Source organism: Lissotriton helveticus, chromosome 5_1 (assembly GCF_964261635.1).
Source record: "Lissotriton helveticus chromosome 5_1, aLisHel1.1, whole genome shotgun sequence".
Taxonomy (NCBI): domain Eukaryota; kingdom Metazoa; phylum Chordata; class Amphibia; order Caudata; family Salamandridae; genus Lissotriton; species Lissotriton helveticus.
The window spans coordinates 1810148006-1810164364 of NC_136065.1; the positions used below are offsets into that span (position 1 = coordinate 1810148006).

The window sequence follows — 16359 nt, forward strand, 5'->3', positions numbered from 1 at the left end:
ATCTTTATTCAAGATTATTCAGGCTTGAAAAGAGAGTCAGCACAGTTTCTCCAGCATGGGCGGGATGTGACCACATTTCTTTTGGCCCTTGTTGGGATATACCAGCCTGTGCAATGCCTTTGTTTACCTGGTATTTTGTTTTTTAAGGCAGTGGTACTGTTCTTGTTTTTATTGTTTACTGGATTCTTTTTGTTTAACCCATTGGCTGCGCCGCCTGTTTTGCGGAATTCGGCACTTCGGCCGACGGCAGCATAGATAGGGTTAACTTGCTGATTTTCTCTTATTTAGGTTGAGCAGGCAATAATTATTTTGTTTATTTGTGTGCATTAAGTGAAAAAAGGTGTATTGTTTTTCTATTAATGGAAAAAGTCGCACTGCAATTGACTGACTGGCCCAAGGAGTCGCGCTGAGATTCGTGAGGCGTAACCACTGAGTTGTGCTGTAATTGGTTGGGTGCTGCCAGAGTCACGTGATTGTGTGACCTTTGGCTGTTGTTCATCTACATGTTTTGTGTGGTTTTTGGAATAATTTGGGTGAGAATAATGGCTGCTGTTTTGGAAAAACCTGAAGCTCCTCTATCTGCTACTGAAGGACAGCCGATTGCTTCAGCAAGTTCCACTGCGTACGAAATGTTGACAGGTGTTGTGCTCATGATTGGTATAGATAAACTTCTTCAGACAAGGACTTGCAATTTACTTTAGAAGGTACCTTTAACATTAGAAAGGTACATTTCCCGATACAGAGAATGAGTAAGAGGAAGCCACTACTTAGACCTACACAGTTTGATATATTGAAAAAATTGAGTCAAATGGCAACGCAGAAAGAGAGGAAGAGAATAAAGAAGCCTATAAGGGTTTGTTTAGACAGTGGTTAGAAAACAGGTGATATAATCAGGAGAGATGCTGTATAGAAGAAATGGTACAGGGAAACAGAGCAGTTCCTGTAATAGTTAATGAGACAGCAGACAAAAAGAAAACTGATGAGGGTGACACAACAAGATTCCAATGCGGAGGATAACATTTTAAGTGATCGTTTGAATCGTAGACTTCCTCAGTACACACAGGCACAAGTGGTCTCTGTGTTTGCACCAGGATGCCTATTTCTACTTTTGCTCCCCGGAATTTGTTGTACTTCCTAGAGAGCAGGAGATTAAAATTGGGCTAGTAAATATTGAATTTGGAGACATTTTACAGGGAATTGTTGATTTAAAAATACTAATTTCGTATAATGTTGATGAAATGAGAAACCTGATCAGAAAAACAGCAAAGTGTGAATAAAGCACATGATAAACTTGAGGAATTAGATGATAACTGTGAGGTTAATATCAATAGAATAAGAAATGTACAGAGAAATGATAAAACATATTTGAGCAAAGAAGAGATAGCGGCTTTGTGAACTCACATTAGGGGCTTTGTAGAGAATATTTAAGACTGGAGACACTTGAAGGAGTACAGACAAAAGTGAAACAAAGAAAGTTACTACTAAAAGACAGGTACAGAGGTGGCGAAGAAAGCAAACCTGGTTGTGAGTGATTTGGAACAGAAGACAGTAACAGAATTTCCTTTGAGAGAAGTGCATGGAGGGAATTATGTACATGTCCTCTGGAGTAAGAGTAATCTTTATGTCCTTACAACACATTTTCCAAAATTGAGAGAAACCTGACGAATGGTACAAAGAGGTTTATGAATTGCTGACGTTTTCGAAAAATTGTTGGGATTTATTTAGAAACATTAGTTGAGATTGTTGTTCGGAGTGATTTATGGACAAAGTGTAAGGGTGCTGTTGCATGGCTGGACAAAGAACCAGCTAGAGTTGCGCCTAAGAATGCTCCTCTTGAAATGGTTGCTGACAAATATAGAGTGGCGATAGAGCATTTGAAAAGAAGGGTACAATAGAGGATTTGAACTGGGTGAAACTCATGAGAGCTACACAAAAGCTAAGAGAAGCAGTGCATACGTATTATTAGATGCTCGTGCAGATTAATAGTAAGTAAAGTGGAGTTGAAGAACCACAGAAAGAAGGTGCTTGCGAATATGTGTCGGCGTTCCCTCTAGATTTGTGTCCGGAGCTTAGTTCTCATATTTAGCAGAGTTTGATGTACTGGCAGAGTAAGAGTATCGGCGAGATCTTGAAGTGCAGTGCAAGGGATGCAAAATGTCAGAAAGGGAAATGACATGGTGCAGATACAGCGTTGTGGTGGTGCAAATTTGAATAATTCATGAATGAATGCAAATATTAATTTGTTGAAGTAGAGCACTGCTTGTCATTTCTATTGCAAAATTAGACACTGGAAATGCGAGGGTGGTCAAAATCTATAACGATTACAAAATCTTTTTCTTTTTCAGCTGCATCAAAACACAAATCAGATGCAGATACAGTTGGTTACCCCTGCCCAACCAGATCCTGGGCAAAATATACAAAGTCAAGGTACCGGCAGAATATATATTTGGTACACTTCTAGAGAGTAGACCAAGGTCGTGAATGGCTACCTCGTATTGTTTCTAATTGATACTGGTGCTACCCGCTTTACAGTTCTTTCTGGGGGAGATCCTAAATCTGCCCCTGGAAGAGAAATCCAAGTTGTAAGCATTAGCAGTAAATAGATTGTTAATCAGGTTATGGCAGATGTTACAGTTAAAATAGGGTACATGAAGGATAACCACCAATTCATATTATGTGATTTGAGTGCTGTTTTACTTGTCAGACTTACTTTGCAAGATGCATGAATTACTGCACAGCGGATGGTGTTGCCGCTGAAACTCATAAGAGTTCAGTTTTTAAAATCAAGTTACAATACAAACAAGAGTTCCGTTGCTCCTGATTCTTACTGAATATAAGCTGCCTCTAGATTTAAGATATTCGTTCAAAGAAGAGGTATAGGATTTCACGAGTAAAGAAATAGGCTTGATAAAAAGTGCAAAACCTGTCAGGATTCAGGTAAAAACCAGCGCTGCTTTTACTAGATTTAGGCAACACAGACTGTTAAAACAAGCAGAAGAAGGAATGAAGCTCGGCAAAGAAAAAATTAAACAACAAATTCCTTAAGAGGTGTTGGTGGTCCTTACACCTTTCCGGGGATGGGCAATAAAAAAGGTGTATGGTAAATGAATAAGAGAGCGAATGGTACACAGTCATTGACTTATTTCAAGTGTTCTTCTCCATTCCTCTCCTTGGGGATATTCAAAATCTTTTGGCATTTTTGTTCCAAAATAAAGTCTCCATTTAGAGTCGAATTTCACAGGGGTATACTGAAATACTCTACATTTTTAGGCAGATTCTAAAGAAAGACTTGGAGAATTTGCAGTTGCCTTGTGATTGTCATGGTCCATCACATTGATGACCTGCTTGTAGTATCAAGGACTACTGTTAACTAGATACATTTTTTAACCATCCTTCTGACAATGATCACAAGGTCTCACCTAAAAAGATACAGTACTGTAAAAAAGAAGTTATTCATTTTTGACATCACATTAAAAAAGGAGTGGGGAAAGTCTCAAGACAACGCATTTCTGCAGTCCTGAAGATGAATCCTCCAACCGCCCAGAGGGAGGTGAGGATGTTCCTGGGAATATTTGTCTATTGTCGTCAGTTGAGTTAAAACGTTTCCATGTCTGTAAAGCCTTTAATAAAGCTAACTCAAAGTGATATGAAAGATCAGGTACCATTTGATGACAAATGCATGAAGGTCTTCTGAGAATTAAGAGAACATTTTTGTAATGCATCTGCCCTCGGAATGCCTGATTATGACATAGTTTGTCGCTATTGTCAATAAACAGTAGGTGCTCATTGTCAGTTTTGACCCAAAAACATGGAGAGGTGATGAGACCTATGGTCTATTATACTTTTAGATTCAGTAGCAGCAGCTCTTCATGGTTGTCTGAAATCTGTTGTAGCTGTTTGCATTCCAATTTAGCAAAGTCAATGGATAGTAATGGGACATACGCTGATTAGAGTTGTTACTCATTCGGTTGAAATTTTGCTGACTCATACAAGAACTCAGATTATGACAAACAGTAGCCTTATGAAAAATGAACAAGTCATGCTGGCAGCTGAGAACATCTTGATCATAAGGTGTTATTCATTGAATCCTGCAACATTGTTTCCCGCTTCAGACAGCAGTGGAAACAGCAATGACGATGAGCTAGAACACAACTGTATCAGTGTCATTGAATTATGTCTGAGACCATGACGAGATAGGAAAGATGCTCATCTTGAAGTGGGTGATCTGATTTTTACTGTGGATAGATCTTGTTTGAGAAACATCTTTAAACACTCAGGGCCCGATGTAGGTATCCAAATACCGGTCGGTAACGGCCGAAAATACCGATTTTCGGCCGTTACCGACCGGTATTTGGATACTGAGATATAGGGGCATAAGAAAATGCAGAATCGGTAATTTACCGAATCTGTAAAATTACCGAATCTGCATTCTGATATGTAGGTAGCACTGTAAACAGTGCTACAGTGCTTTCAGGATTCGTTATTTACCACGAATTAATAATTGGTGGTAAATAACGAATTCCTACGCAAATGCAAATATGTGCATTTACACCTGTGCCATGTGGCACACATACATGCCCTAAGGGCACATACATGCCCTAAGGGCATGTATGTGTGCCACATGGCAAACAAGCCCTAATCAGGGGTGCAACAGGGTGTCAAAGTGACACCCTGCCACCCTTGAATTTTTCGGTATTTACCGAATCGGTAATTACTGATTCATTCCTATGGGCCTACAGGACAATAGGAATCAATGGCAAATACCGATTCCTACCGATTCGGTATTTTTTACCGAATTTTTACCTACATTGGATTTACCGATTCATAAATACCGAATCGGTAAAATTCGGTATTTGTGAATCGGTAAATCCAAATTACCTTTTAAATGCTGTCTTTGCAGCCTGTTCCACTACCAAAATCCCTGAGCATCAGACGTGCCTAACATAAATTCAGTACAAGTGGCAGAGTTGATTTCACTGACAATAGTTTGTTGTGTTGCATACTAATTGAATGTAATGATTTACACAAACAGTCAGTATGGGTTTGGAGTGGTACATAATTTTGGGGAGGTATGGTCACAGAGGTTTTATTCAAAGAGGACTAGCTTAAGTTGACCAGAGTGTTACAGTACTCTAATTAGTTCTGTCACGGGCACCTTGTTGGTGTATTCATGAAGCCCTCACCCACCAACCTAGTTGGTGGCATGCTTCATCATCGGGCCCACCCAGTGACACCTAGTATGTCCCGGGTGTGCTACGACGCCTGATTACAGCGGAGCTGGTATATTGCTGAGAGTGCAGTGAGTGAGGTTGAGTGAGTTGTGATTTAAAACGGCTTGGTGGTGGTCCCAGTACCCGAGGGTAAATTAAATTTTAATAACTGGGCCGTCACCAGCGGTTAAAAGTAAGGCTACAGGACGCGTGAGGGTGGCGAGTTACTGCCCCCTGCGTCCTTCAGATGGTCGACATGTTTCAGCCAGTGCCTTAAAGTATTCTGGCTTTCCTCAGGACCGTTGTTTAAAAAGGTATGGTGAAATAAAACAGACTTAGTGTTGTGGTACAGACTATGTGATACACTCACTAAGGCGTTTTTCTATATGTGAGAGGGGAATTCCCTTCTCATGCATACCTGTACAGACAAACATTAAGGAAAAGGACAAAACATATACAGAGAGAGTCAGTAGTCAGGTTAGACATATGGTCAACAATGCTTTGGTGGCCGGGTCTATAGTGCAAGGTGAGGGGACTATAGTCGCCTAGGTGTGATGGTACTGGTGGTGCCATCAGAGTGAAAATACGTGACTAATTAGGAGCGTGGTGTGGCTAAAACACGAAAATCACACTGTGAGGAGTTGACTTAGTGTGGCAGGGCGCAAGAAAATTGTTCTTACGCTTTAGGTTATTAGCCAAGGCTTCCTGGAGGGAAAAACGCCTTAGTGAGTGTATCACATAGTCTGTACCACAACACTAAGTCTGTTTTATTTCACCACACCTTTTTAAAAAACGGTCCTGAGGAAAGCCAGAATACTTTAAGGCACTGGCTGAAACATGTCGACCATCTGAAGGACGCAGGGGGCAGTAACTCGCCACCCTCACGCGTCCTGTAGCCTTACTTTTAACCGCTGGTGACGGCCCAGTTATTAAAATTTAATTTACCCTCGGGTACTGGGACCACCACCAAGCCGTTTTAAATCACAACTCACTCAACCTCACTCACTGCACTCTCAGCAATATACCAGCTCCGCTGTAATCAGGCGTCGTAGCACACCCGGGACATACTAGGTGTCACTGGGTGGGCCCGATGATGAAGCATGCCACCAACTAGGTTGGTGGGTGAGGGCTTCATGAATACACCAACAAGGTGCCCGTGACAGAACTAATTAGAGTACTGTAACACTCTGGTCAACTTAAGCTAGTCCTCTTTGATTAATCACATATAAACCTTCGGGGACTCGGACTAGCTATCTAGTCCTCTCTCTCCCTCTTGTTACACGCACACAGAGGTTTTATGACATACTCTGATACCCTCGTCAGGAATGGTACCTAATTTCTTTTTTAAGGGAAATGTTTTTATTAAGCAGTTTCTCAGTGTATAACACCATACTTGATTATTAGTATAAGCAGAATCACAGAGAAAACAAGCATTTGCAATGCAATAGGACTAGCGTTTACGCGAGACCTATTGCTTTGCATCGCGGACAATGGGAGGTTTAGGGGGGAACACGGACAACAGGAGTGCAGGGGAGGGAATGGGGAGAAGGGGGCGAGAAGGGAGGATAAACTAGTGCTCACAGTCTAAATAAGACGTACCATTCTGTGTAACACTCGAAGTAACATGGCCATAATAAGGAGGGACTAACAAGTCTCATACTCAATCAGAAGGCAGCATTTACAAAAGACAATGACACGACCCAATTAAAAACATGGGCGGAGCTTCCACAGGGCTTTCACTCCATACTCCATTACTGTATGCCTCACAAAGTGAGCAGCGCATGCGCGCTGCCGCTATAGGCTCAACCTAAAAAGGCACAGTACATTCACAACAGCTGTTAGGATCAGGTGGAAATTTACACCAGACATTTGTAGAATTATGACAGTATGGTAATCTCCAATATGTTCTTCAAATCAAACCCTCAGACTATCGCTCACCTTTTTGGGGTAACCATTCACGATCCTCTAGGTGCACTATTGGTCCCAAACTTTATTCCATTTCCTTAGGCAGGCCCAACTCTGCTATATCACTCTGTCTGCCTGATTGGCACCAGTCCAAATTGGTTGCCAGTCCACTACGCATTGAGGTCGACTCACTCCGCAGGCCATTCCTATGTTTCATTTAGCAGCCTCTGCAGCAAACTTTAGCCATATCCTCTGATATTTGTGCCCTATCTCTTCACTTTTTATGCTAAGGAGATGCCACTGAGCCTCCAGTGGCACATTGAGGATTGTGATCCAGGCCAAAGCTTGTACCATCCCTCTCCAGTATTGTTGTTTTTTGGGTAGCCCCACAATGGTACCTATATTCTTCATATGTTGAAAGCCATATAATGACTGAGAGAGAGATTGCAGTGGTCAAGTGTACAGCCCTTAAAGCTGGTGACGACATGGCCACATTAGGGAATAAATATGCTCACTACGTGGCAAAATATTGTGTACTTGAGAATGCAAATGTGAGATCAAATTACAATACAAGAATCAGAACAAAATGAATCAAGTGATATCTAGTTTAGGAATGTAAATAATTTAATTTATTTCTTGGTGAATTCAATATACACCTCATTAAATGTATTGAGGGATCTTTAGGAGGTACCAAAAAAGAAAAAAATTAACCATCATACACCAAACAAGTAGGTGTTGAATCTCATCATTGGGTTCTTTTTTTTATAGAAATGGGAGCCAAACCATTAGGCCCAACAACCTATAGTGCAATTAAAAGGATTTATAACAATTCCCTTTGCCAAATTTTAATAAAGAGATAGTTATATTCCATTAAAATCCAAGTGAATAAGCGTGCACCATGGGTAAGTGTCAATGCAAAACCAGGTGTATGAGGGTTCATTTTTTCCATCTTGAACACATTCTTCCTTCTCTTGTACTTTTTTGCAATTTCTTTTACTACTGTTCTTCCCCTTGATTTCCTACTTTCGATATTTTGACTGTGGGTTATAAGGTGGAGGTTTTGGTTAGTGGATCGTTCTTCAGTTGTTTTGGATATGGTTGACCTTGGGGGCTTATGAACGATTTTGTTGTTGCCCTTTATCTCTTGTTGTTTTGACCATTATTTACATGGCCAAACACATGTAGGAAAGGACTCAATGACCAGGACTTTTAAAAAGTACTGGTTTAATAGTACATTTAGAATTTTTGCTGAAGTACTGTGTCAGAGATGTATCATTTGTCAGAGAAATAATGAGGGACAGAGAACCATTGTTCTTATGAATCACATCGGTAAGTAAGAGGGCCCATTTACCTGACATTAAGCAGACTTCATTGAGATGGCAGTTTATAACAACATCTCTTAAGTATGTTCTTGTGATCATCTACTTATTTTTTAAAGGGGTTGAGGTTTAGCCTACCCCTAGATTTGATAGTATGGCACTTTTCAAGCTCTAGCTAAGGGAATTGTTTCTGCGTTAAGGCCTGCCATCTTCTATTGAGACAAACTGGGGAACTCATTTTAAAAATGAGATCCCTAAATTGATTTGTATATCTCTGCAGATTGATCAGAAGTTTCATTGCAGTTATCACCCTCCCCTCAATCATTTGTCATTCTAGAGAAGATGAACAGGGCCATCAAAGACAATGGCTTAAATGGTAAGGCAGTATGATGTTTAGTAAAAAATGATCTCTGATTTTCTGGAATTATAACTTTTTTGCTCACTTCATGATAAATTTGCAATTTTATTTATGTTCAATGAGAAGGGTTCCTAAATGAGCCCTCAAATGTGGGGATGAGGCTGAGGCTGAAACTTTCCTAATTCTCTTGGGTGCTACTAGGGATGTTGTCCGATTTGTTATTGATTTTGCTGCTCTTTTAGGACTTAGAATAACTTTTGACGTTGCCTATTTTTTGTATTGCCCTATTACTGAGAGCCTTCAAAGCAACTTCTTATTACATCTGCATTTATAATTTCAGTGCCTTTTTTTGTGGTGCCTAGCTCAGGGACACATTGCCTCAAGAAATTGAGATTTAACACAGTCTCTGATTCATCCACTCGTGGGCATATTATTGAGGTGTCATTTTGCAGTGTACAGTTTTAGGGTTTCCTGTGCCCACACATGTTTACTGGCAAATTTGAAAGCTGGCCAGATGTGATTACTCGATATAATTAAAACAATGATTTTCGAAGTGGACATTTTGGAAACTGGTTTTTATGTGCAAAATGAATATTCGGACAAGCCACAACAAGCTAACTGGTTGGAATGAAAACTGCCTGTGGAACTGGTTATAATGTGCTAGCAGTGCCTAATGAAATCTGGTCATGATGTACTAACTGGATACAATGGAAATTGGTCACAATGTGTTAACAGCGCACATTGCTAAAAAGCCAATAGAAACAGTCCCCAGTGTGCTAAATAGGTGTAATGGAAACCCTAATAGATGTGCTAATTGTGCATAAAGGAAGTTCGCCATTGTGTACACGTTCAGCACAATTTAAACCTGCTGATGATGTGCTTATTGATCCTAATGATTTTACGTAAGGACTAGAGGCGTGGGTTATGCTATATCCTTTCTTCACTTTATTCACAGCAGCCTCAACAACATAGAAAAAAAGCTTTCTTTCCCATAACCCCAAGGGAAGGAATAGCGTGAATAGCCAATCAGGGAATAATGCCCATGAGTTTAGTACATTGTCTCTGTTTATGCCCCAGATTTTAAACCCCAAAGCCTTTGGGCAATGGAGGATCGTTGGGGACCGTTCACGGTAGACCTGTTTGCTTCTCTACTGAACAACCAGGTGACCACATTTTTCAGCTGGAGGCCAGATCTGCAAGCAGCGACGGGTGCATTCCTTGAGGACTGAAGTCTGGAGAAAGGGTATGCCTTCTCACTGTTCATCATGCTCATGATCCTGGTAGCGCAGGCCAGGAGAAAGCAAACAGTGCTGGTGGTGATCAACCCATTCTGGAGGTCTCAGGTCTGGTTTCCAGTGATGATGGAACTTTCTTGGGATTTTCCAATCCATCCATCCCACAGACTGGATTTCCTTCAGGACTATCTTGGGTATCCTCACCACATAATCCTGGATGGCTTGGAGAATTACAGGAGTCGATGGCCGGTCTGAGGACTTTTGGAGGAAGCTAAACTCCTTCTATCTAGAGCATGGGTGGGCGGAACAACAAAGAGATATCGCTCCACTTGGGGATGATGGTTACGTTGGTCTGTACAAAGGGATGAAGATCCTGTGAATCAAATATCGCCAACATTGTGAATTTTCTGTTGGCTTTGGTGTTCGATGGACTGGCCTTCAGGTCGGTGAACACTTTTCGTTCTGCCAGAACAACTCCCAGTTGATGCTTCTCCAGTGGGAAACACCCTTTAATCAGTAAACTGATGAGGGACATTAGGTTGTCGGTTCCTCCAGCCCCCAGTTATTCTACAAGTCAATAAAGTTCTCAACCTTTTTTTCTCATGGGCACGGAATAAGTATCTTTCTAGGAAACAGGTATCATTTAAGTTGGCCATGTTGTTATGCCTGATATCGTGTAACCGGGTATCGGATGTACAAGCCCTCGATGTTACAGGTAGGGTATTCACCCCAAAAGGGGTGACTTTTCAAATTTCGAGAAGAATTAAATGTAATGTCAAAATTGTGTCATACTCAGCATTTCATGAAACACCTAAATTATGTGTTGTTGCATGCATCATGGCTTATGAGGCCATCACTGAGGAAGTTCACCCAGCAGGGGAACGCTATGATGCAAGCCATACAGGCCGTTTCTTCCCTTACTATAGCTAGATGCGTGAAACATGTCATACATGAAGACAGATACATCTGTTTTTGGCACACACTCAGCGAGAAGTGCCATGGCTTTCAAGGCTTTTTCCTTGGGACTAGCTTGGAGGATATTTTGCATGCAGCTGAATGGTCGTCTAAATCCACGTTCAAGACTTTTTATTTCAAACCTGTACTTAACATGGCCACGCTGGTCATTAATATGCTTTGAACTAAAATAATCCTCGCCTACGTTCCTGACATAGAATATGAAATTTAGTAACAGAAAGTTTCAATTCTATTTAGGACACGAAGGCGGGGATTGTCCTCACCCGAATCAGGGAGTCCCCTCCCTCACCCCGTCTTTGAAGATGTGATGGAGGATATGCTCAGTAAAGTCGTTTGGTATAAGTATACAGTTTTAGCTATTTTTTGCTAAATGGACTGTCACCTAAGAAATGTAATTTGATGTTATTTGCTATAGTCTTGAGATGTATATCGGTGTCGGAATGGATGAGTTACAGAGATGGTTTCTTTCTTTCAAGGAATGGGTGCAAACAGGAATGAACTTAATTGAACCAGAGACTTGGATCGCACAAAGAAAGAGGGGGCATAAACAGAGACAGTGGACTATATTCGTGGGTATTATTCCCTGCTTGGTTATTCATGTTATTCTTTCCCTGGGGGTTATGGGAAAGGACATTTTTTTCTCTTGTTGAGGCTGCGGTGAATAAAGTGAAGAAAGGATATAGCATAAACCTCGCCTCTGTGTGCTTAATAGAAATGAAAAGTTTCCGTTACTAAATCTAGAACATTTTATATTGTGAAGGATATCCTAACTGGGCATAATAGAATGTGTCAATGATGTTTGCACTAAGCACTATAGAAAATGAGTGGGCTTAATACAAAATATGCTAACTGGTCATACAGGAACTTGTGTACTAGCACTATGTTGTGAGGCGCTAAGTAGACATAATGGAAATACATCATGCTCTATGTAATGTGTGTATCGGAAACGGGCCAGGATATCATGGAAATTCGCTATACTGTACTTTATGTGCTCTCTGGAACACGGCCAACACGTGCTAACAAGACATGATGGAAGCTGTTCATGATGCAAGCACTGGCCATAAAGGCTGTGGTTATTAGATTTAATTGTACTTCAAGAATTTGTGCTGACTGGTTGTGTGTTGAATACTGGGCGCCATGTGCAGATCGGATATACCAGTAAATGTCAATGTTTGCTAAGTGAGTGCAATAAAAACATGCCATGATGTGATGACTGGGCATATGGGAAACCTCCAAGATGTTAACTAGATATAAAGTAAACAGGCCTTGGCGTTCTAGCATATTGAAACTGCCACTGACAGACTAATTGACTTTAATGGTATCTATCGGTTAAACTACACATGATGCAAAAAAAACACATGATGTGCCAACTGGGCATAAATGCATGTGGCTTTATATAGAACAACCTTAGCTAGGAAGCAATGGAATACTGACTAACAAGAGAGGCTTATAAGTCGTCATAGTAATAAGGAACAAGTGGGTTCCTGGGTGGGTGCAAAACATGGAGAGGGTAGGGGCTGGACGGGAAGAATGGCATACTGGAAACTGTGGGTGTTGTGATTGATTGTTGCAGTGGCCTCTGGTAAGGGTTATTATAGAAACTGGCTGTAATTTACTAACTGGACACAATAAAAAGGAGCCCACATTAGCTTTATGGTAACTGACCTTGTATTAACTGGGATAATAAAAAAAAGCATGTTGTGTTAACTGGGCGTAATGGGATCAGTCAATGATGTGTTAGCTATGGATAATGGAGATTAACCATGATGTGGAAACAGGGCGAATTAGAAAGCAGCTTTCATGTGGAAACCGATCATAATAAAAATTCACATCAATTAATGTAATTGCAGAATAAAAAGTGCCCAGAGTATGCTGACTTTGCATTTTGAAAACTGGCCATAATAAGCTAACTAGGCATATTGGCTTGCATACGCTGACTGTACAGGACCAAAATTGAAAAAGGTTATGGTTTGCCTATTGGATATGATTGTTGCTGGTCATAATGTACCAACTGGAGATAAAGTAGAGTGATCATCATTGTTACATTGATTGTCACTTGCAGCCGTGGCCGGCAGTGGGAGTACCTGCAGGGCGGTGACGTGGGGAGGGGGAGGGTCAGGGTCAGGGTGGGGGGTAGTAATGTATGGATTACGGAGCTTCCCAGGTAAGTAAACATTTAAATGAATAAAACAAATTTTGTTGAGTGCACTGCATCCCCAAATGCGATGCAGTACGCGCAACAAAATTCGTTTTATTTATTTAAATGTTTACTTACCTGTAAAACTCCGTAATCCATACATTACTACCCCCCACCCTGCCCCTCCCCACGTCACCGCACTGCAGGTACTCCCACTGCCGGCCGTGGCTGGTCTCCTGGTCCTTAGAGCAATACAGGTATAGGCATACAGGCTTGAGCCCCCCTCTTTACATCTGGGCAGACCCCATCAAAGCATGCATTACAGCTGGTAGCATAATTCTGTTTCACATGTTTTACACCCCTTCCTGGCCAGACCCACCCGACCCCCACACAAAAAAACAAGCATTGGCATAGCCAATAGGTCTACCTTTTGGACCTTATAAGTGTTTCGCAATGCAGTACTATTATTCCCCACTGGCATGCCCACACACTCTTGACATCTTTGAATAATCGTACAAGTTTTTTTTTTAAGTCTATATGACAAAGGAGAAGGTGTGGCATAACGGCCAAAGCACCCAACTTTGGAGCGGAGGGGACCAGGCTCGAGCCTCCTCGTTGGCTTAACATCCTGTGATTCTGGGCAAATCACGTTATCCCTCCATGCCAAAACAAGTAAAGTTATTTATATATAAATGTAAAGTAAAAGCGTTCTGTTCAAAAGCAAATAAAGGCGCACGGTCATGCTGTGTCGGGAGGTGGGAAGAGTCTGCTATAGAGGAAATCCAACCAACAACCCTGCAAGCAGACGAATTCAAAGTGAAAACTCCGCTGTGCGCGCCCATGCTGTGTTGGAGGTGGGAGGGGTGTGCTTTGGAGGCAAGCCAAGAAAAAAATTCAACATACAGGTGTCATTAATAAAATAAAGGTGCAAAAGAGTGCTGCTCAATGCTGTGTATTAGGTGGGAGGGGTCTGCTTTTGAGGCAAAGAGCAGTTAAAAACAATTATACTGGAGCTCAGACAGAGCTTGGCCAGTGATTGTGGAGGATTGAGCACCTTCCTGGGGTAGTGGCGTACAGTGGAGAGCACACAAAGCGAACAGGGATGTATTTGTTGCAGGCACCCATCCAGAACCGCAGTAAATAAATAAAGGCGCACAGCAAGCAGTGCTCGATGCTGTGTATAAAACAAATATACAGGCTCTGATAATAAATAAATGAAGGCGTGCAGTGAGTGCTGCTCGATGCTGTGTTGGGGGTGGGTGGGGTCTGCTTTTGTGGCAAGGCAAGACAAGCTCGGCAGGGAAAGTGAAAGCGACCACGCTCTGTTTAATGAACCACGAGGAGGAATGCAGCTGGCACCCTGCCCGCCGCTGCTCGCTCCTGACATCTGGATGCCATGGGAGTGAACATTTAGAGAAAAGGTGAGACATGCCCCCTCCTTTGGCCAATTGCGTGCTTTCATTTTTGAAAGCCACATGCAAAGGCCAGTAGAATGTGTGGAAGTTGAAAACCACACGGACAAGTTTGGAGAAAGTTTGGAGTGATTCCAAGAGGACTCCCCATAGAGCAGCCCATGCACGCTGCGCTAGGCTCGACCTAACCATAATCTGCGGCCTATTGTTTTCACTTGGAAATGTCAGGATGCTGCTGTAGTTAAAGGCCCTAAACACGCTCCTTCCAAATTGCTATTCGATATGTATTTTTGAACCCACTGGCCAAACTTTATACATTTCCAAATCTATATGGCAAGTCCAAGGCCTTCCTTAAATGATTTCTAAAAACATGCTAATTTCAGGTTTCTCCCACTATTACGGTTTATTGTGCCTTTCTTTCCGATTACCTTTTTCGAACATATTACCTATTTTATGAAAATTTACCACTGTTATGCTTACCTCCACTAGAAGCTGAAAGCTTGACTGTTTACCATCTAATTCTTAGTTTATGTACATGATCTTGTGTATCAGCTTAGGTGACAGATGCACATACGAAATTAAAAAAAAACACAAGCAGAGGGCAGAGGCTATTGAAGACAGCACACAACAAATTGAAAAGTGTCCCAAGATAACAGAAAGGTGCAAGAAACCAGGGAGTACTTCCCTCTATGCTCCCTACAGCGTAGGATGTAGTCCCACAAGAAATTACACTTGGTTGTCTTAAATTCCACAAGTTGAAATCACAGTAAAGAATAATTGTCCAAATCCGTAGTATATATTTTCAAATGCAGCTTTCACTTTATTTATTCACTCCACAATTCCATAAAGCATAGCAAACGCGTTTCGTCTACTGAGAGACTTCTTCAGGGCTTGGATGTATGGCGCAAAAAATATCTCATTCCAAATGCCAGTGTTTCTATCCCAGAGAAGAGTACTTCTTTAAAATTTCCAATTTCCTCAGGAGCATGATAACCACCCGTCACCAACGTCAGAAAGTAAAGTTTGGAAAAACTATTATTGATGTTTTTGAGTGCTGAAACCTCTTTGTAGTACACATGCGAAATTACAAGCATAAACATTTCAGTATCTCTGCAATATATAGTTTAAGCATATTATCTTTTTAAATGATTCAAATACTCCATTACTGAGTGAGATTATTTGTTCCTTCCAGTATTGACTAAAGACCATTTTTCCCTTTTGCAGGACGTTTTCATGAACATTTACAAGGGAACCAAATTTTGCATGCGGCTCTGGCTGACAGGAGCTCAAGACAGCGGGTAAATGAATCCGACAGATATTTTCTCAAGTTTTCTTTATTTTCATTGATCTTTCTGTCTGTATCACACTGACTCGCACGATTCTTTCCTTGTTGATTTTCTCAGTGCTTTCATGTCTGTGTTTCACAACACACTCAGGCATTGAAAATGTTGAAACTAACAAGTGGAAACATCTGTTTTTGAAGTGTCCTGGTCAAACATTATTAAATACTGTTAGCCTAAAATCAGTATTCAGCAATCTCTATTTGGAAAACTAATCCAGTTATGTGCAATTAGGAACTTTATTTTCTTGACTGTAAATGCGTTTGTGAAAAACTAGGCCTTTGGTATTCATTCAGTCTCTTTCTTTTCGGCTGTGTTACATTGTTATTTTGCACAAACTCCCAAGTCGAGGCTGTTGGGCCACGAAGTTTAATGTGTACCTTCAATAAAAGATCTGTAGCCTGTTTGACAATAACGTCAATATATTAGGTTTCAACATTGGAATGAGAAATGATTTATGTAGCCTGT

General features: G+C 41.2%; 1 protein-coding gene across 5 annotated transcripts in view; it reads left to right on the forward strand.

Annotated features, from left to right (window-relative positions):
- Positions 1-16359, forward strand: part of GJC1 (gap junction protein gamma 1) — a 346863-nt gene that overhangs the window by 296095 nt on the left and 34409 nt on the right. For 4 of the 5 annotated variants that reach the window (XM_078645149.1, XM_078645151.1, XM_078645152.1 and 1 more), the window contains one exon: positions 15776-15849. The gene's annotated coding sequence lies outside the window, so the exon portion shown is untranslated. Of the gene's footprint in view, positions 1-11478; positions 11572-15775; positions 15850-16359 lie in introns of all 5 variants that reach the window. The other variant, XM_078645150.1, reaches the window with a different exon arrangement.